Source organism: Hippoglossus stenolepis, chromosome 20 (genome assembly GCF_022539355.2).
Source record: "Hippoglossus stenolepis isolate QCI-W04-F060 chromosome 20, HSTE1.2, whole genome shotgun sequence".
Taxonomy (NCBI): domain Eukaryota; kingdom Metazoa; phylum Chordata; class Actinopteri; order Pleuronectiformes; family Pleuronectidae; genus Hippoglossus; species Hippoglossus stenolepis.
In genome coordinates this window covers 18552610-18575483 of record NC_061502.1, presented here as the reverse complement: position 1 = coordinate 18575483, position 22874 = coordinate 18552610, and positions in this window count along the sequence as shown.

Here is a 22874-nt window from a genome sequence, read left to right as displayed (position 1 = left end):
CACGTCTGCTCTTCCTTCTGTGGAGTCAGACCTCTGAGCCAAATTGTCCTCGACGCCTCCGAGCGTTCACTGGCAGCGGAGAAGACCAAACGTTCTGTGGCCTCACTTCTTTTGGGGACATTGTGAAGTCATGCAGGGGGGGGGGGCACTTTCACACCTGTAGCACACTTCATTCACTGATGGACAAAGTAGTTCTGGACCGAACCAAATAATCAAATGCACCCAAGCAGCGAAAGTCTTTATTTATCCAAAGATCTCAAGAACATCCCAGGAGTCATTTATCATGCAAACCCCTGTAATTTTAAACAAAATACAAAGTAAAATACCAATAAATGTTGGATTTTCACTGTTGATGAATAGCTGAGGCGTGAACCAATTTCTCTGTCCTTCCCGTGCTCAATCAATTTGGAAAGAAACGGTTCCCAGGTGGACGTCTTTTAGTCCAAAACCTTGTCAGACGCAAGTGATCCACTCGGAGCCTTTGGCAAGAAAATGAAGAGAAAAAGTTGGAGGAGCCTCTCGTCCTGATTGATCATCAGTCACCGCAGTGGGTCCATCTCCTGTAGTCGCTATTCAGCTCCTCACTGCAGCTCCCTGTATCTCCCACCGCCTGCAGGCTCAGGATGGAGTCATTAGGGCCGGGGCTCGGAAATAACTGGTCTAAATCACCACCTCACCTGGAGGCTTAGTGATGGGCTGTGAAGGGATGGAGGTCCCTGTGTGTGTCTGTGTGTCTCTGTGTGTCTCTGTGTGTGTGTGTGTCACCAAATGACTTCAGATTCACTTGTTCTCACTGTCCTCTGCAACTTTTGGTGCAGCGTTCTCCTACTTCAAAACATAAATCCACAAATTTCACTATACCTCGTCTAAAGGCTAATATATACAAAGTATTTGATACGTATATGGGAATAAACGTATACTCTGCATTCATTTTATTTTAGGGGGCAAGGAAGAAACACTTCTTTCTTCTACAAAACATTTTCACAACCTCCTCCATGTTAGCAGTTGTCCAAAACCCCTCGACTCTACAGTGCCCTCTAGTGGATGTATTGCTTGACAACATATAGGAAGTACGTGGGCAGGGAGGGGTTTACGATGTTTTGGATGAATCTCTTTCCGTGAGTAACAGCAGCATAAATAAACCCACATCTTTAAATAAAGGTTTGTTGTTCACTCTGTGCTGCACTGTATATTTAGAGCTAATGCAGGAAGTAAATTATTTATTGTTTCATGCCGCCCATAGTTTCTACACGGACGGCGTTTACATAAGTAGTGGAACGTGTAAATGTATCGTCCCGACATGTTCCCCAAACACTTATTAATATTAAAGACGTATTATCAACAGCATATCACCAACTTGCTTTGATTTAAAACCGTGCAGAAGCTTTTGTGGGAAATCTTAACGAGGAAGAGCTCACGATACAAGACGGCTGAGTTAAATTTCCTCCATTTCAAATCTCTGATTGTTCATCAGTGGATTGATTAATCAAACTGAACGTAAGCAGCTGATCTGGTGGGAAGCTGGTCTGACTCTAGTGGAGCTGATCAGGTTCAGACTGAAACAGACTTTGTTCTAAAAGAAAGAACTTAATGTTCATTTTGTCCAATTTAATTTCCCCTGATCTTTAACGACTCATAATTCAAATTCATTGACTAAATGTCCCAAGAAACTTATTCAGCTTCCAAAAACATAACATTCTGTACAAATGGGATTATATTAAATTATTCTGTTTTACCTGTTTTGGCCAAGAAACAGACAAAAATTGAATTCATCATCAAATTTGAAAAACTTGGAGGAAGAGGATGGCTTGATAAAGGACTTAGATATTTTTGACAAATTAATCCTTGAAAGAAAGATGGATCGAATCTTCTTTTACAACAACACATTGCACTCAGCGGATTCTCTGGAGTCTGGAGACAAAGTAATCATAATAAATCAGACGGACGTTAGAGGCAAAGCTCGTTGCTGCTTCAAAGAGCTGAAGACGTTTATCTGTGCATGTGAGGGAGCAGTGGATGGAAAGTTGAAGAATAGAAGGAGCAACAACTTATTGTATTTGTTTTACACAGTTTGACTGTGGACTAAATTACTGGAAGTGAAGACGATGGCAGGAAATAGAAGCTTCTAATAGAAATGGACCAAAACACATTATCAACAGTAAACAGCCGCTCACCATCACATTCGTGCAGACACAGGAAGAACAGGCAAACTCCACAGAGAAAGGCCGAAACCCGGATTCAAACCAAGAACCGAGGTATTGGTGCCAACCACTGCGCCACCACGCCGCCCTCCCAAAACCAACCAACACAAAAACAGTTGTAAGGGGGTAAAAGTAGGGTTATATAATGATATCGCTGTGAAATTGTTTTATTATTAACTGCCGGTGCCTTTGGGCTTTGCATTATTTACTGATTCGTGATGTAAAAAGCTTCATGTAGAAAACTCACCAGTCTTATTAAATCACAGTCAACCTGCAGCAGCTACAACCTCAGATCCTCGTTAGATATTTACATCCAGGGCCTGTTTACTCAATGGGGTTTAAAGAGCAGCCAGATTGTGTGTGTTTGATCTGAATGTGTGTGTTTGATGTGAGTAGTGTGAGATTTGAATCTTGGATGGAGGCGGTTTGAGGTTCTGGACGGTATCTACTGGGTTTCTGAGGCCAGAGTAGAAGCCAGTGCTTCTCCAGTAAAAGGATTCAGAGGTCGAGACCCTGACAGGCCTGCAGATTTAAAAATCTATGCAGTGAGTTTCTGAGATTATCTCTGTTTGACACAGTTACCTCCCAGTTAACTTTGTTCCCATTAGGGGACGGATAGAAGGGAACTTCTGTGCTGCACATGGCTGGAACTTTAAATTGAGTTTGACAATATTTTTCTTACTAAATCAAACTAAATACTTTTTTCCTGCTGCTGTTGCTTATCTGGCGTCTTTAATCTAAGCCAGAGTCTGGACAGTATCTTTCTCGCTGCATGTTCGGTTCTCTGTTGATCTCAGCGGCTTATTTTGTCCGTTTCTAGACACTTCTGGTCCGAGCGTCTCGGGCTTTAGCGGGAAAACGTCCTGGGACGTGCCAGGGCTTGATTATCTTTTGTGCTATTTGTGCAGATTGTGATTTTGCAATCACCAGAGGAATAAACGACAAGAGGGATTTGCTTTCGCCTAATGAGCGGCGCCGTTCTGTTCCCATCAAGGACAAAGATGTGAAGTTGGAGGTAAGCCTATTACATCCTCGACTGCATCCTCTTATTATCTCTAAATAGAGTTTGGACAGCTGATTATTACCACCATTTATATTCCACTCCTCAGCGATGGCAGTAATCCTTCCAAGATTACCCCGACAACTTGTGTATAAATACAGTAAAAGGATACAGGAGTGCACAGCTCTGCAGCTTAAGTGTTCGGTGTCGCCTGAAGATTTTTCTAATGCGCTTTTCTCATGTGATTAATATGTAATCACAAAGCAAAACATGACACTTATTACAATTCCTCAGGAGAAGTGCAGGGAGCTCAGTATGGGACTGATATTAATTATACATTCACAGAAAAGAGAAAACTCAAACCCCTAAAGCTTTGGTATATTGTGTTTTCTATAATCAGTGTTTTTAATTATGATCATCATCATCATAATTAATGCTGTGTGTGTGTGTGTGTGGGCGGGGGGCTGTTTCTACAACTAGTGTACGACCACATTGATATAGCAAATGAGTATTTCAGCCATAGAATAGAACAAAGTACATTTACTTTGTTACTGTGGTAAATTTTTCATGTGTCATCATGATATTTAGTGGATGTAAACTCCACTGTAATTGATGAGGTGTCTGATTTTGTGCAGTAATTAATTTGCCACTTGCTTGGAGCAGCGCAGCAACGTGGTGTGTGTGTGTGTGTGTGTGTGTGTGTGTGTGTGTGTGTGTGTGTGTGTGTGTGTGTGTGTGTGTGTGTGTGTGTGTGTGAAGCCTCTTCATCAGACTCAGGCCTCCTCCACATCAAATGTTGGAGGACAGAAGACGTGTCACAGCGAACGAGAACTAGACGACTGCCAGCTCTTAATCAGCACTTCCTCTCGCCGCTCCGCTGCCCATCCAGCTGCGTTATTTCCAGCGCTGTGATCATGGAGCAGTCCACTCGGCCTCGGCTCCGTATCCTTCACACCAGTGTGACATGAGAGATGTGGATCCTCCCGAGTTCCAGATAATGAGCAAAAAGCTGCATCCACCACGGTCCAGACTCCAGTTGGACACGTAGAGGAATCCGGTGGCTGCTGTTTTCTTTTACTTGATTTGCATTGCAGATGCGTCATTACTGTGGTTCAGCCACAGTTTGTTTTGTCCAACTTGTGGACTAGATAATATTGTACAACCAGATATTTCTCGGTTAAAGTTGCATATTGGATTTTATTATCTTGGACCAATGTCGAGGTGGAAATGTAATTGTTCAAAGTTTGGCCATTTCTTCTGGTAATTTGTTCGTACTGGAGCCCTGTGGTTCATCTTAATGGAACCAGTCCATCAGAACTGCAGATGTGAAGTATAATGATCCTATATTTAGATTTGAAGACTAGGTGGTTAATTTATTTATCTAGTGCTGTCGTAGGAAGATCCGGTGGATTTCAATTCAATTCAAGAAAATGTCGCCTGCTCTTTGTCTTTATTTGAGTCGTACTTGACTTAAAGCGTCCACATCAGGGTGATAGAAACTTTATCTTAAGAACTAGTACGTCACTACAGAAACATCTCAAGTCTTTTGTGTTGACATGAGTTATTGTCACAGCTGGAACGTTGGAGGTGACACAGCAAGGAGCTCACAAAATAAAATAAAATAAAGTAGTATCATCCAGCATGAAAAGCAAAACAATAAGTGGAACCTGAGTCAACTTCTCCTGCAATGGCATCATCTGCAGAAAGCTGCACTGAAGTGCTCATTCCAGCAGGATTACTCTGTGGACATTGTATTTCTACCTGTCACCTCGCAGATATCGGGGCCTCGAGATAATCCAGTTCTTCCACATTCGAGCCGAGTTATTCAGATTTACGATGTCGCCTGATCAAGACGCAGAAATACCAACTTAATAAATATCAAACAGCTGCCACACGGCACGTCACGAGAGAAATGAGCCCATTCTTTTGGGCATGAAATTGATGACACGAAATTCCGCAGGCTGCTGCAGACAGACACCGACAATACCTCAAGCTGATAAAACCTCATCCCGGGGAAAATCTCTCAGCATAAGTTTTTATGAAGAGAAAGTACAGGTCGGCTCACCCGCAGAATGAAGAAAATCTGCAGATGCAGGAGCAGAACATCTATAGGTAGACATGCGGGTGGCCGGCTCTACCCTCCAGAGAGCCAGGCTGATGGAGGGGGGGGGGGAATGTAATTTCAGCAGTGAATTATGATTGACAGGCTCCGAGGAATGATAGGCATGCCTTATCTTTATTTCTCACGGAGGGCAGAAGGGAAGAGAGGGAGCAGGAAGAGGGGGGAATAATAAAAAATAAAAAAGACGAAGTGAGGACTTGGCGAGTCGTCACAAGCAGCAAATGAGGCGCTGACACTTTCAGAATCATCTTTAACCGGCGGAGTCGACGAGCACGCATGGCACCAGAGATAATACCAAATTGCATACATTTTAATGGGCTCGACAGCGAGGGATCAGAGAGTATTAATCCATAGCTCTGCCGCGCCCGTCCTGCTAATGTAGCTCTTTACCGAGCTATTATAACCTCACTCAGACACTGACAAATGGAAAATAAATGGGAGATAAATTGGGGTTTATGGCAGGGACAGGCTGCGTATGGTTGGGAGTGGGGGGTGCTTGTCATTAATATTTAACAGACGCACACTGTCTGCACCATGACAGAGAGATTTTGAAGCGTCTGAGGAATATAAACATGTTTTTCTACTGTTTTTCTTCAACTAAAGGACATTTTTCATTTAACTGGATTCACCGTGCGTCTCGATACATCACTGTTTTGTGTTGCCCTGAAGCTACGTGAACAATCTTGATGCTTGAAGCGTCTTTCAAACGATTCACGACTGTCCCGTCCTAAGCCAGGTTTAGTAAAACTATAACTAAAGACATTTATTCATATAATAAACATCGCGAATCTCGGAATCTACGATAAAACATAAAGTACACGAACAATGTTTAACTCAGCTGGAGCTAGAGGATCCTAAATGCTGGTAAATGACCAGTCACAGAAAGGCCAAACATTCACAGTGGACGAAGGCTAAATGCTAAGCTATAGGCTAATGCTTAATGCTAAGCAGCAGGCTAATGCTAAATGCATGCTACCCAAACTGCTAACAAAAGGCTACAATGCTCTTTGGCAAAGAACACTAGGCACAGAGAAAATCAGACAAACTTACAGACGTTTTCTTTCCTGAGCTTAACGAACCAGGAAGGAAGTGTCATCTATTTCCCGCTTCCTATTTCCTGTTTCCTCTTCTTCTCCTGAAGTCCAGCAGATGGCGACATGGCACATTAACCGATCACAGGAATAAGGTAAAGAAGACGACCCTGGTTATTGATGCTGTCCATACGTGTCCTCTGGACTACCCTTCGTACACAAGGAGCCACGCGAGAAACTTTATCGGACCAAAGACTAAATGAAAACAATCCGAACAAACATTCAGCACAAACTTTCTGTGCTTAAAGTTACAGACCCGACAAAACAATTTGTCAAACAATCATTTGTATTCAATACCCTGCGTCTGCTGGCGAGACTCTTTTGTCAACAAGTGACAGAAGGCGGAAGAAAAACATTTCATACCTCAGCACAATTTAGAAGAAGAAGTTCGAGGATCCAGAACGTAGCACACGCTGGTCGCATATCACACTGCCGACTAATGTATGTACTTATATACACACTACATATTATTTAGAAGTAAATGTATATGAAGAAACTCATTAATAATGTTTAACGAACACTTTCTGTCCAAATCGACCCTCAAAGCTTTGTGTGTCGACAGCTTCTCTTCCCTGATTCACACTTCGACTTCCGATCAATATTCTCACAACATTATTAATGCATCTATTCCCAGTTTGCCTGGATTCAAAACTATGAGGGAAAAAGGAAAAGAGCATGAAACAGACGATTAACACAGAAAGAACGAGGGTTAGCGATGCATAGAAGTGCCGCTGCAGCCCCCCCACCCTTCACTTGATGCCTGTATTCAAAAACATTTCCCCAAAAGCGAGAGATGAACTGAAAGAGAAAGAGAGAGAGAGAGAAAGTTCCATAAATACATGAAAGCAGAGCTCAGCTCCCTGTGTTGCAGCGTAATCATAGATTATTAACATTTATATTGAAAGATGAAGCCCCATTAGGAAGCAGCTGGTAAATTACATTCGGCTGGGCCTGTGTGTGTGTTTGTGTGTGTGTGTGTGTTTGTGAGTCAAACAGAAAGGTCTGGTTTATTGAAACATGTCAGTGAGCAGACATCAGCACCCAGGAGTCATTTACAGGGAACTGTTTATGAGGCTGGATCCTCTGCAGCCGACGGAGGAAGCAGCTGCCGACATGAATCTGACGGAGCAGAGACGTCTCGTTGTGTCTCCGTGTGTAGCTGACGATGTGTTTGTGTAGTTTATTATGTCGCTGTGGAGCACGTGCATCTCTCAGGGTCACTGGAGGAGCTTGTGATGCAGATGTAACGCCCTTTGTGTGCGTTTGTGTGTTTGTGTGTTTGTTCTGGGACGCTCCGGTTCTCAGGTGACTCTGTAATTGATTTGATTCGGAGCTGCTTTGAATGCAGAGAAGATTTAACGTCCTTTTTTCCCTGAAGGACGACAGATCCTTCAGGAAGTGGCTGCAGGTCTTTGGTTTTAAGATCAAATTTAACATAATCGAACACAAATCTACACACAATACATACATGTGAATGAATAATGGAGTAATCGTATCTTTTATGCATGCCAGCAACAGTCAGTGGCCATTTCTGGTTTTGTGAACATAACATCTCAGGTACATGTCGATGGAATGACTTCGTTTTTGGTGAAAAGTTTCACTTGGACTCACAGATGAACTGATTAGGATTTGGAGTATGAAGGTCAAAGGTCAAGGTCGCTGTGACCTCACAAACCACATGTTTTACCTTGTGAATGTGATATCTCTGTAACACCTGCAGGGAATCCTTTATTTGGTTTAGACATTGACTTGGACTTAAAGATGAACTGACCTGTGTTTGGCAATTTGAAGAAATCTTAATTCTGCCTTTAGAGAATCTCTTGACATTTTGACCAGTTCTCTCTTGACCTTAGTGAACTGATTAGATTTCAGTGGTCAAAGGTTAAAGGTCACGGTGACCTCACATGAGCCTGGACGAAATGAAAGTTGCACAGTTTGGCCGATGCATACAACAGCACAGTCGGTATTTCTAGTTTGCAGTTGACAACATTTGTACAACTCAGTGACCACGTGATTGTTGGGTCATGATCATTTACATATCATGGGATGCATGCCCTCTGTTGTCAGGAGCAAACAGAATCACTGTCGTGTTTCCTGCGGCGACGACGACCACGACGTTTAGCAGCGGACGATGATTTCAGCGTTAATTACAGTGTCGAGCGTTTCTCCAGAGGAAGCCGGGCTCGGAGAGAGCAGAGTTGCTGACAGGCGCTGTCGCCTCTGTTGCTAAATTCCTCTGAACCCCACCCCCCATCCCCGGCAGACAGCAGACTAAGCTTTTAACAGAATTCAATAATTATCCCAACAGTGTGACATGGTGTGTCCTCTGCCCCTGTCTGGCTGTCAGTCACTTTAATTACTCTTGTTGTAAAACCCATCAACCTCCAACCAAGTCTGCACACCAGGGCCCAGCCACATTCAATACTGGACTAATAGGAGCAGTGTCTGTGAAGAGGCATTTTCCTCAGCTCCACTCACTCAGAAAACCTTATTGGTTGGAGGGTTGATGGGTGGTTGAGTGTCAGCGAGTTAGCAGCGACGTTTACAACCTTGTTTTTCTGTTTAGTGGCTCTTATGTCCTCAGAGGTGATTTCACGTCCAAGCTCAAACATTAGAAAATGAAAATCTATTGTTTAATTCAGTATTTAGTATTTTGTCGTACCTGAACGGCGGATGACATAAATCTCTCTTCTTCTCCACTCTCTGCGTTCGTATTATGACTGAATGTGCGTGTGTGTCACTATCACGGCTGTTTGGCTATAAACTGTTAATCCGGTGGGTTGTAGTGCAGCAGTCCTTTAAAATACGTCGATCCCGCACACAGGGATCAATGATTAGAGAACATTGATTGCTTGTGCGATTAGTCGTCCTGATCGATGACGTCCGAGCTGAAAACGCATCAACGTCAACATCTTAAACTGACGCAGTGTTTCCCCCACATTGATTTATCTGTGGCAGCCGTCCACAATATCAACAAAGACTTCCACACATTGATTTTCTATTTCATGGTCTTGCTGCTTGTCCTCTCCTCTCTGTGTGTGGGATGTCTGCACGCCACACACACACACACACACACACACACACACACACACACACACACACACACACACACACACACACGCACTGGGTGCTGGTGGGTACCTGCAGGCAACTGAATCCCAGCAGCAGTGAAGACAGGGGACAGGAGTGATACTGACTGACGTCAGTGTTCTTCATTCTTTCTGAACCTGAAGTATTTATTGGAGGAAATTGATTAATCAATAGAAAATCGTTTTTTTACACAACAACAACAACAACAACAACAAAAGACCAGTATAGTCCAGGACCAGACTGGTTTTCCAAACAATGGAAACAGCTTCTACGTGTGAATTCTATGATAAATGACCAGTGTGACAAAGGTAATATTTGATGTGATTGTTTCTTATTTCATTTCCCTGCATGGATCTGTTTTGTTGTTTTCACCTTGACCTTTGCATATACACACACACACACACACACACACACACACACACACACACACACACACACACTGTTTCAATCTGTGCTGCTAACTGATCTGAAAATGGGATCCGACCCATCTGTCGTGTGTGTGTGTGTGTGTGTGTGTGTGTGTGTGTGTGTGTGGCTGTATGGTCTCTCCTTGCATTTCAAATTTCATTTCTGCATAATGTCTCAATCACCATACTGTAATTCAAGTTGTGATGGTTTCCACGAGAGCCACATGCTGCTACTGTAGATCAACACGTTGCCCCGAGTGTGTGTGTGTGTGTGTGTGTGTGTGTGGTGTGTGTGTGTGTGTGTGTGTGTGTGTGTGTGTGTGTGTGTGGTAGAAGAAGGATCTGCTTTCTCCTCTTCGCGTCCTCGTCATGCATAAATTTCCGGGTTCTGGTGGCAGCGAGGTGCATATTTACCGTGTCTTAAACAGAGAGGGGGTGGGGGGCAGCACTCCTGAGGGTTTGCATGTGTGTGTGTCTGTGCACGTGTGCAGATCTTATCTTTGTTGTTTCCCGTGTGGTCATGTAAAGCAGGACTTTGAAGTATCTGTGTGTTCATGTTTCTCGGGTGGTGCCACAGAACAGAGTCAAGTCCCAATCTGCACACGTGGATGTTACCAGCTGCTCTTCACCAAAGTGTTCCCAGAGGAGGTGGGAGGAGAAGTGGGAGCTGCTCCTCACACTGAGGGGAACTTCTCTGTTTTGAATAAAAAACACTCAATGAAAAGGAAAAATTGTAAAATAATTTGATTCCTTCTTCTGAAATCCTCAGAATGTGTCCTGTCTTGTTCTTTAGCGTCGCTCAGCGGGTCAGACCACGGGAACTGGTTTTGGAACCAGTGCACAGTGTGGGAGGTTCAGTGGGAGCCGTTTCCTTAAAAAACCAAAAAAATAAAGGAAAAGTGACATTAAATCACAGCGTGTGCACAGCGAGGAGCGAGGGACAGAAATGTACATGTGGACTCAATGAATGAGATAAAAACAACTTCTATTCTTTCTGAGAACAGTGAAATGATTCCTCGAGGGGGGGGTGGGCGGATGAGATGAGAAGAAGAACAGAACTCCAGTTGGTTTTCTTACTTGAAAGTCGATTGATTATTTGAAAACACTCCTGGTGAGAACGAGAACACCTCAGCTCTCTCGGAGGAGTTGTCAGATTGATGGATGTGTGTCTCTTCGTCCTGAGACGTTTTCCCTTTCACACGCCGCTTAAGTCACTTTCATTTATTCGTGTCAGACTGAACATGTGGTTACAGCTGTCGGGGTCGTCGTCGTCTCTGGGCGCGTCGGAGCGTGTGTCCCGCAGGACGCTGGGGAACGATGGGAACTTATCGACACATCAGCGCTGCTGTCGTGTGATCGGCTCTTTTCTTTAAATCCTTACTCGCCAAGGAGGTCATGTTTTCATCCGTCTGTTGGTCGAGCAGGATTATGTAAAAACCATTAAACAGATTAAAAGAAAAGGAGGAATTTGGATAAAGAAGCGGATCCCAAAAATGTTTCCCCCTTTATCTAACATTTCGAGATTTGTTTCTCATGGATCTTGATTAATAAAAAATTCGGACATATTTAGGGAACTGACATCTCAGAGTGTGTTGATGCAGCTTGATTGAATTTAATGGGACTGTTGGGACTATTTTAATTTGTTTCTGTGTCTGTTTACAGGATTACACAAAAACTACCAAACCAATTTCCACCAAACTCGGCCCGAGGGGAAGTCATTAAATGTGGGAGCGGACGCAGTAGATTTATTTCAACCTTCTTTAACAATTTTATTTCATTTTGACGAATGAATCATTCCTTGTCGGAGGTACGTGCTCGACTGAGAGGAAGTCTGGTTCCAGCTGGAGGACGCTCGCCCTCGTACTCTCTGTAGATGAGCTTGTCACAGCGGCATCTCCAGAGCAAGGAGTTGTGTTGTGTTCACTACACAACTAACAACAGGGCTACAACTTACACTGTGATAAAAGCAGGAGGCTCTCCAGAATCGGTGTTCGGCCAATCTGTCTTTGCTGTGACAGTTTCTGTCTGACGGTTGATTGACAGATGCGGCAAGAAACACGTTTCTCTCTTTTGGACACGTGGATCTTCGAGCGTCTTTCCACACCCACAACACAATTCCAAAGAAGGATACTGTTGCCATGGAGACAGACAGCCGGTCACGTCAACTTGCTGAAAGGAATATTCAGCTGTATTCTTGTGTTTGTCTGATATCTCATGTCCCATAGTCCCCTGCAACGGTCTTAAGGTCTCACAATCTATACGAGAGGCTGGACTAGAGAATGAGAGAGAATAAGTGGTGGGCAAATTAAACCGGCCAAAGAGCAATGAATTGAAATTCTCCGACGGTTCTGCTCGGGCTGTTGTTCTCCTGCCAGGGGAGTGTGACTGGATTTAAAGCAGAGCGTTGGATTAATTCATTGTATTCCTTGGCTACAATATCCTTTTTCCCATTAAGCGTCCGTGTCTTGATTAAAGCAGGTCCAGGTGCTGTATAGGAGCATCAAAGCCACAGAGAAACGCACACGGCTCATATTCAGAAACTGACCAGAAACCAGCCGTCAGTGTTTCTGTGACTTTAGCAGCTTTCAGACGTGCACTGAACTCCACAGATCCTCCGCATGTGTGGGAGCAAATATCTGAGTGAGAGGCTCTGGAGATCACTTCTAACGTGTGAAAAAAGACGAAGAGAAAACATATTTCCCTGAGTTTAACTTCCAAAAAAACAGATTAGCTGCTTTACAATTTTGTCTCCATAATTGCTGCCATATATATATTTATAAATGCATCTGTCATGTGTGAACTCTACTTCCATGCACTTGTCTTATCGTCGCTGCCCGGTCACACACACACACACACGTGCACTCTCACATGCAAACTGGCCCTCGCACTGATTCCATGGTGGCTGTTCCCTGACAGAGGCCATTAGTTTACATCCTAATGGGATTCATTACTTTCTTCGTTTGTGTCCGTGGAGGCTGTGCGACTCGACAACAGTCTGTTAATCACCTCTTAGACCGGAGCTACAGTCGGACTTTATATCCTGTGGGAAGGTAACGTCTAGATAGATCCTTCCCTTTAAAGTGACTCAGCTGAATCTATAATGTACGGATACTAGAAGTAAATGTAAACAATCAGTGTTGATTAAACTGGTTTTGAATTTTAAGACTGCGTCCACAACACAGAAGTAAATCTGTGACAGTAGTTCCAAAAAATGATGTGACCGGTTTGGGTTAAAATGTATTTTCCTTTGAAACCTCTGCAGGGAGAGTTTCAGGCAAAGTAGAATCTGATAGAAATGGTTAAAACAGCAAAAAGAAGCAATATATCTAATAAAAAAAGAAACATGTTGCATCAGAGTGGTAAATATTGCACGATGCACTGTGTTGGACGATGCTGAATTTAAATGGTAAAGATAAAACAACATGTCTGGAGGTGAGGGCCGGAGTCTGAGCAGAGCAGCACATGAGGGATAAATCCTCTCAAATCTCATCGTCTTTGTTGACGTCTTCATTTGACGTGTTCTTCTGGGAAACGTCTGGAGTTCTGCGCACGTCTGACAGCAGCTTGCGTCACGTCTTGAAAACACAGACGATGGGAAACACTGGTGAAATTGTGGATGGCAACAGGATGTTGAGCAACAAGAGTAGAAGCTGTGAAGCAAATCCATGACAATTCAGTGATGCCAACTAAAGTACAGGGCTTTGTGTGATAGACGTAAAGTGTGCACGTAGAGGACACACACAGACACACACACACACACACACACACACACACACACACACACACACACACACACACACACACACACACAGTGATAACTCCCTGTTGATGCTCCTGAGTATATTTCCCTGTGCTCTCCATCTCTGGTAATTTGTACAGAGACAGTCTGGCTCCGTTTCCTCCGGTTTTATTGCTTTAAGTGGATGAGATTGGACTTTCCGACCATACGGCCGCGGCTCCTGCAGCTTTATTTCTCTGTGGGACAAGAGGGCAAAAGTTAGAGCAGACCTCTCTATTGATAATGATAAATCACATTGTCCGAACAGTTCCTGTAAAAAAACAAACAACTCCAGTGAGAAGGAAGCAGGAGAACAGGCAGGATATGCAGACGCCTTTTAAAAAATGTATTCTGCTGAATCGTGCTGCATAAATATTTGAATACTTTATTTCGTTTGATGGTAAATCCTCACCTGTCACTACTGTAGAATTATTATTATTATCTACGTTGTGTTTGAAATGAATGTTACAGTCATGAGGATCATATCTTTGAGTTAAAGTTCAATTTCCTGCAAACATACAGTAGATGCACGAAACATTAATCACCAAGATGAACAAACTCTGTTTTGTGTGTTATTCTTATGTAATTTATTGTGTTACTGTAGCAGGAGGCTGTTCTAAAAGAGACAACCACTCCTGTGTCAATAAACATTAAACATTAAACATTATAATAAGACATGTTAGAGTTTGAGAGTCTGGTTTTAAAGGCAGCTGCTGTACAGTATCTTAAACCCTTCCAGTCTGTGATGAGAACAATATGTGAGCAGCTCTTTTCTCTGTTTGCAGGTAGGGTTACTCAGGCCTCGTTAAATATTAAAGAATAATCTGTATATACAATACAGGGAGGTTATTTCACTCTGTATAAACGTCAGCTGACTTTTTTTCCTTCTATCTTGAAGCTATACACCTCTAAATATCTCCGGTCAAAGAAACTACGTGTAATATTCCTCTCCTTCCTCTGTCGAGTCCAGAGCTCCGTTGCTTTGCGTCAGCGTTCGCTCGTTATCATCTCATCCACACCGTGTAGTCGACTTGGCAGCTGCGGCCCACCCTGCGCCGAGGACACATTTAGTATGTGGACAAACTTCAACAAGGGTTAGTAATGTGCTGCCTCACAAATATTAGATCAGTCCTCGTATTCGCCGGCCAGCCAACCTCCGCCACACACACACACACAGACACACACGCACATGCACATGCACAGAGTTGTAAGTGTCCAGCAGGGACCTCTCCGCTGCAGCATTAGTAAGCAGCATCTCACCGTGCATCCGAGTTGAAAGCCGTGCAGATGGCTCCAAATAATACATAATGCAAAGGCCCATTGGTGCAGCGGCTGCGTCAGGAAGTCCATTACTGTAATGCTGAGATCTGAGGTGTTCTTCGCTCTCACCCCAGCACTCTAAAAACACCTTCTTATTTCCTTTAGAGTCATAGTCTAATGCGAGAGGTTTTACCTTGATGTCAAGTTCAATTTCCAGACTCGTGCCTTCACATTTTGTCCAATTATGCGTCAAACAGAGACGGACACAGATGGGTGTGCAGGTAGTGGACCAGGCTAGTTGTTGTAGATTACCCTGTCTGGATAGTTAACATCAAAGAGCTGCACAGACGTGTGTGTGTGCGTGTGCGTGCGTGCGTGTGTGTGTGTGTGTGTGTGTGCGTGAGGATGACATGTCTGCACAAAATGCAGCAAAGGACACTACATGTTATAAGCGTGTGATGGGCCTCTCCCCACACAGCTGAAGCTCAGGTGCTGGGAGTTGTTCTGCACAGTGTTTTATTGCTGGATCCATTAACACAATTAAAACATAAAACTACTCGGTTGCATCAGGTTTAAAACGGGGAGTTAAACAGCTGTGATTGACGGCTGATTAGGTGACGGGGTCCAGACGCTCCATGGACTGGAGTGATTATCCTGCCATATTGGAGGTGGTTTAAACGTTCAGTTTGTGACACCTGGTAAATTACCTGAACCATCATCGACTGCGCTGCAGGAAGAACAGATGTTTATCTGTCGTCGAGCGTCGGGACGACAGCGAGTTTCTCCATCTACATTTCAGTGACACAACAAACTGTTTCTAGCTCTACAGAAAAGGCTTTTTCCCCATTCATTCTGGTGGTAAATCTATACTCGTTAAACCCTGCGTTAAATAAAGGATGGTTACCAGTATGATAACCAGTCCTCCGTGAGCTCCTTGACCCCCGGATATTGGAAAGGCACTGAAATCATCGGTGAAACCACAAGAGACCACAAGGTGTTAAGGCTGAAGCGAAGGTTGCTTATCGAAGTGAAAACCAACGCGTCGCTTTACCTTGTTCATGTATGACCAAGTCCAAAAGGACATTATAGCTCGTGTCCTCTGATGTGACTCATGGGAGCATCTCTGGACATGACACGTCTCCAGTGGCAGAAAGACTAGACGTCGGTCGTCATGGTTACAGTAAAAGATGTGAATAAGCTAATGGAACTGTCTTTGGACACAAAAACCCTCCTTTGACTGACAAAGACCACTGAGTAGAATAAACGCCATCGTGTCAGCTATGAACACAGCCTCTAATTAATTTCCGAAACCCGGGGCAATCCGTGCCCCGAGAGATAAACCGCAGCCTGGCTTCTTGCTTTGGACTCTAATTTTATCTATTAGATCTAATTGGAAGGTAATTCCACTGCTGCCACAGCATATTCATGAAGGTAGACGCTGCAGAAGCTCACAGCATCGGTGTCTCGTGGTGGATGGCTGTGGATCGGGAGAATATAACCCTGCATATGGGGGACAGATGGCTAGATGCTTCTGCTTCTGCCTTTAGGAAAAGTTTGTCCCTCAGTGTCTCACATTCTGTCAACTGAAGACTTATAGGAGTTCATCTTTCCATAAATTATCTTTGCAGGGTTTTATCCTGCATAGAGAATAATCCAGATTTAGGTGATCTTGCACTTTTGATGTAATCTGGACCCAGAGTCAGAGGAGGTGGAGTTTATGACTTTGACTTTTATTTACTCACTTTTTGGGAGCGGCCCTGTCGTCCATCTTTATATACGGCCTATGATCTAATCCCTGCAGCGTCCATCACTAAGCTTCGTTTTGTCCAGGGACAGAAAACCTTCACTGCTCAACTTCCCGATGTGTTCAGGGAGCAACACTTCAACATAAACACGCAAAGAGCTTTTGAAAAATTAAGACGTTGCTGATGTATGGCTTATGCAAAACAAAATGCAAATGTTTGAGAATCAGTCCGAGCTCTTATCACTTTACCTTCGCTTCACCTCCAGCACTTTACTTCAGTTTTTACATAAATTATCCCCAGACAGAGATGGATCTTCACTTTTACAGGCCGATTTGTCACCAAGCAAAAGAACCCTCCTGGTAATTGTTTGGTCGTAACATGGCGATAAAAGGGAACATGCACATGATGTCCTTGTTCTGGACATATCGCATGAATGCATAGACCCAGTAGGTCGCTGTCAGGGGTCATACTGCACAGGGATGGATGTGGACAATACTTGCGATGGAGTGGTGTGAATAATTAGCTCAGCAGGTGTAGGAGCTCCATCGTACCTTCTCCCTGCCCGAGCTGTCGTTCATGTAGGAGTTTGTCTGAGGATCATTAGTCCTTTGAGTTGGTCCTCACTGCTCCTCTATGGAAATGTCAGACACCAAGCGATACTGTTGTTGTCACTTGAGCTGATGGAAGTGAAGGAGAGAATGTGAGAAGAAGGATGGAAAGAACTTTATGGACATAGGAAAAACCTAAAATGTCAGAATCTACCTTTGAGGAAAATGTATTTTAGGCATAGTTTGACTATATCTTGGTCCAGGTCCCATCCACCAACACGGAGGAGGCCAGGTTCATAGCCCACAATGCAGCTTCACTTTTGGGGAGCTGTCTTCGATCTTTATTAAAAAGTCAGTTGGCACATGATTCTGCAACGATGCATTTAAATGGTAAATGAACATGAACTGCTCTGATGTCCTGACACCATATGGCAGCGCAGCGTATTTAAGTTTGTCCGACCACAGTTTCATAAAAAAAAAAGGTGATTTATTTCACACTTCTCATCTCAATTAGTTTTTTTGCGCCAGCATATCTGTTTCCATAAAGTTTTTACTGTCCATGCAGACAGCCGTCCTTCACAGAACATTGCTATCATGGTCTTCCTCGAATTCTTCTCTCTTTTCACATTTGTGCATCTGTATCCTCCCCTGTCCTCGCGTCCTGAAGCTCCTGGCTTCTTCCCCCCCCCCTCAACCTCTCATTCATGCAGCAAGCTGTATTTTTTATCATCCCCCTCTCTCTCTCTCTCTCTCTCTCTCTCTCTCTCTCTCTCTCTCTCTCTGCCTGTATTACATTACTCTTCCTCCAACCTCACTTTGATCCAAGACGCCGCTATCGTCTTTTTTGCTGACCGCTGCAGAAGCTTTTGTCTGAGATTCTCGTCCCGCTCACCGTCCGAGGCCTGCATCTTATCTCTTCTAATTACGGAGCGCCGCCGTCTATGTCGTCACTGCATGTGTGTGTGTGTGTGTGTGTGTGTGTGTACCATAACAGGAAGACAAAGCATGAAAAGAAAAAATCTTGGAGGCTGAAACAAAAGAAAGTTGTAGCAAGTGCAGTTCTTGTTAAGCAGGTTACAATGCAGAAAGAGAGGAGGAGGAGGAGGAGGAGGAAGAACAGAAGCAGCGTCTGCACGCCAGGCAGATAGAATGAGTCTGATGTCATTGTTGAAGCCACCGGGGAGCTGCATCTGCTGACAGCTGGGAAATGCCAGCAAGTAAAAAAACATGAATTTCAATATTCAAAAGTCAAGATAACTGTAGAAGGTTTACCAACGTGTGAAGGGTTCTTTATAAGAAGGTTGCTGAGGGGATGAGGAAGGAGGCTTTCATCTGCATCTGTTAGTTAGTTACTTAGTTAGTTAGGTAGTTAGTTAGTTAGTTAGTTAGTTAGCAGGATTATGTGGAAAATAAAAGATGGATTAGCAGTGAATTTAAATGTGGCTTCGTAGGGAAACTGTTGGGCCTTGATGACGTATCTTCTCCACTTAGCGCTAGTTCTCGTCTGCAGATAAATAAAATCTTTATTCTTGAAAACCTGACAACAGATATCAAATCGATAGAGACTGAGATAATACGAGGGAAACCTTTCGGGGCTAATGTTGCTCCGGACGGATCTTGAGGGAGAGAATGTTTTATTTCATAGATGCTTCTCTTGTTCTTCACTGTCTTTGAAGCTTTCCACACATTCCCCAGGAGATAATAGACGGATCTGCATGTAAAAAAAAAGTGAGATCTATGAGTGTGTGTGATTTGGTGCAGCTTGATTTGATGTAAGGAGACTGCTGGGCTTTGGCGGAGGAATGCGCTCGACTGTAAAGTCTTGATTCATCAGGTCCTGGAGGCCGGGTCGTGACCGTAGCCATCACCAGAAATGAATTTGAGACAAGCTGGATGAGTCTGGGGGTCGTCCGGTGAAAGGAAGAAGAAAAAACAAGAAACTCTGTGAACAGCTGCAACACAAATTTGCGATTCAGGCTGCGAATCCATTTTTATTTGCACATAAAAAATCTGGGTTAGTGTCGGTTTAATCCTCGGAGCGGTTATGGTTCTTTAGACTTTCAGGCGGTGGAGAGTTTCTTCCCCTCACATCCCCTCCAGCTCCTCCGGCACCAGCCAATCAGCCGGGCCCAACTTCAGATCAATCGATAGCTCGGGTCCCAGATACACTCGACTGAACTCCGCTCGCGGCCTCAGGATCTGGAGACGGAGATGGATCAAGGCGACACACACACACACACACACACACACACACACACACACACACACACACACACACACACACACACACAAGCATATTCATCATGCAGCGCACGCACGCACTCAGACAAAAGGAGACGGACCAGACAATTAGGTCGAATGTCTTAAGCAAGTCGTCTATTTTTATTCCTAACGTGTTTATTGGACGGAGGAGAAGAGGGAGGGAGGACGGAGCAGATAACACGGCAGCCGGACAAAAGAGAAATGACTTCATCTTTATTTACCAGGGGAAATATGGTTTTCTTTACTCCATGTTTGCCGTAGCGTGTAACTCTATATAAAACATATATTACTTTGTGAAATCTCATTTTGGGCCAACATGATATAAACTGTGTAGGTGACACTCCTGAGACGCCGAGCTGCTTTGTTGTTTTCCTCTTGTTTCCCCCTCATAATCTCACCAGCACCACAAAGTGCTGCAGTAACACTGTAACCACTGATGTGTGTGTTTCCAAAGGGCTTTTGGATTCAGAGGGATCTCCGTGGAAATTTAGAATTATGTTTTCATTTGTGTTTAATCACCTGAAACAAATAACTGTGACCGTACAGTACAGTGAGTCATTTATATCTACATCTGGAGTGGGTCCTCTTCCAGGTCATAAACAAGGCCTCCTCCATGTTAGCAGACATGGACCAAACCATAAAATCAAATGTTTCTGATAAGTTTGGTTTTAATTAACTATTTGATTATATAAAAACGAGATTCTGGCTTCAATTTGACACAACAAGAGGAAGTGGAGATCTGTTTTCCATTCATGTGTGAGACGTATTCAGTGTTACACAGAAAGTTAAATTATCAAATGCAATTCTTAATAAACTCATTACAACCTCATTTACTTCTATAATTCAAACCCAGACATGAGTACAGATTTGTTTTGTGAAAGGCCGTGGTAGTAGTACTCGTAGTGTGGTACAACCCTAATTACTGCAAGTTTTACTGCATTTTGTTATTCTGGTACTTGATCTCTGCGGCAGCAATAAATCAACGTGATGTTTCACAGTTTCCTTGATTAAAATGTCTTTTATTCTGAAAGGTCCTCACTGTTGTTACTTCAGCTTCCAGGGACAAGAGGGACATCGCAGTCTGCATCGGCTCACATCAATTTAAACTTGTTAATTTGATTTTGCATCTCGTTGCATTTCCAATCAGAGCCGTCGCAGCTTATCGTCTTTGTGTACGTTTACTGTATTTTCCCCGAGGCTCTTTTCTGTGTATCGCTGCTCATTAAGATCAAAATCATAACAAGTTTCCCACAGTTAATTTCATTAGGTGACTTATCGCAGTCTGTCGAGTGCTGAGGAAAACAAATCAGCTCATTGCTTTCTAGGACGGATTCATGGTATGTTCCTGTGAGGTCATTTAATTGTTTAGCTATAGGGTCAGATTCATATCACATACTGTAACGAATCGAGTTTAATGCTTTAAGCAAAACTATTTAAGTGAAGAAATACATCAGATTGAATTTTTTTTTAATTAACGACCCTGCATGATGTCACTATTAGCCAAAGTTAGCCGTCGTCGTCGGTCTTAAAATAGATGTTTAAATTAATTTACTCAGTAAGCTACTGTTCAGAAAACCTTTATTTATACAGTTTCTTTGTATAATATACAAATGTGTATTTTATTCCCATTACAGTCGTACTAAAGAAATTAGCGTCAATCAACTGGAGCGGAAACAGTGACCCATTTAAATCGTTTCTCGATATTAATGTTAATATTTTACTATTTTCCTTTCAAAATGCATTTTTTCAGGATCCTACTTTATTGATTGTTGCTTGTCTTCATCTCCTGTGATCTCTTCTCTGTTTCCCTCACAGTTTAAAGTGCGTACAAGACAAAATCACTATAATAAAATAACACAGCACAGCCCTGTGAGCGGTATTGAACGTGTGGGTTGTAGTTTCAGAAACAGACACAGCGGTGCTCCGTCCCTTCAGCAGAGAAAGGAGGGAACGAGCGGTCGGATAAAGATATTGAAGGAAGAAAGAGGCGAGACGTGTTCTGTGCTGGAGGATAAATGTCTCGCTGAGGAGACGCTCACACAAGCAGCGGGCTTCCTCTCCATGCTTTCTCATGTGATACCTTCGTATTGATCAGTGCGTTGCTGTGAGATGTGAGAGGACTGAGTCGATCGCTCAGCACCGGAGACCCTCTCCCTTCGGCGGGGCTCGATTACTAATGGCCTGAAGGAGGGAACAGAACCAGGGGAAAGAAACTACTGCAGATTTCAGCTTTTAACAATAAATGAAACCTGGAAGAAAGAGTCTGCTAATTAAGGCAGGTTAAAAACATTGAACAGGCTGTGTATGTGGGTGTAGACGGAGGAGTGACAGTTCTCTGGCTGCTCCGAGCGTCGCTGCTCCGACTCATCAGCGACCTGAAGGAGATGAGCTGTGACAGAACCAGGAGGAAGAAGGGAAAAGGAAAAGGAAAGTCACATTCATCTGACTTCACAGGGAGCTGGAGACTTTCAGGCCACCGACATCAACAGGTTATCTGCTCTGATGGAACTCAGATGTGTCCACGTGACGCGGGACTCGACTTCAAAAACACTACACTGTGATGAGGAGCCACATCGTAGAGAGAAGTGACTGTTGAAGCTTCATTACGTGAAGTTTTAACTTCATTTTGACAGTTTCCAACAGGATCCTCAGGCTCTGACTAACAGTTCAAACCACCAACGTTCCCATTAGGTCTTCTCTGGGCTCTTTCAGTCCGAAAAACCTCCAACGACAAACATCCAGCAGAACCTGAACCACCTCGGCTGGATCTTCTTAAAGCAGCCACCTCATTAAAAATCAATTAACGACAAAATTAAGAAGTGAAATTATGAAAAAAGTCTGTTAGAAAATAATCTGTTTACAGTTTATAGCTGTGTTGTGCCTGTGCAGGTAAAAAAGTGTATAGTTAGTTATTAACATTTTCATTCTGACACCAACTAAACTGCCTGAACTGAACTAATTAACTAATTGTCCCCAACACATCTGACTTTATGACTAAAAGATGATGCCTAACAACTCATAATAAACTTTATTTTTATTTCTAAACGTATTAAAAGTGAAGCAGAGGCTGATAAAATAAACATTAAGACTTAAAACACACTTCCATTGACCGTAAATTATTTCTAACTCATTTTCTAAATCGCTCTAAAAGCGTTTTTACTGTCGTTTTGCAACAATAAGCCACTTGTCATGTGTCCAACAGGCTCGGACCATGTAGCTAGCTGTGTGCAGTGTGTGGACACCACTGTTTCAGACTGGTGTATCACACTGGGCTGTTTTCCAAATGTGCGACTCTCCACTACGGCTGCAGAGAAACCTGAAGCCTCCTGAAAGTCCAGCAGCCGCGACGGCCTGTGATCTTTTCTCTTAA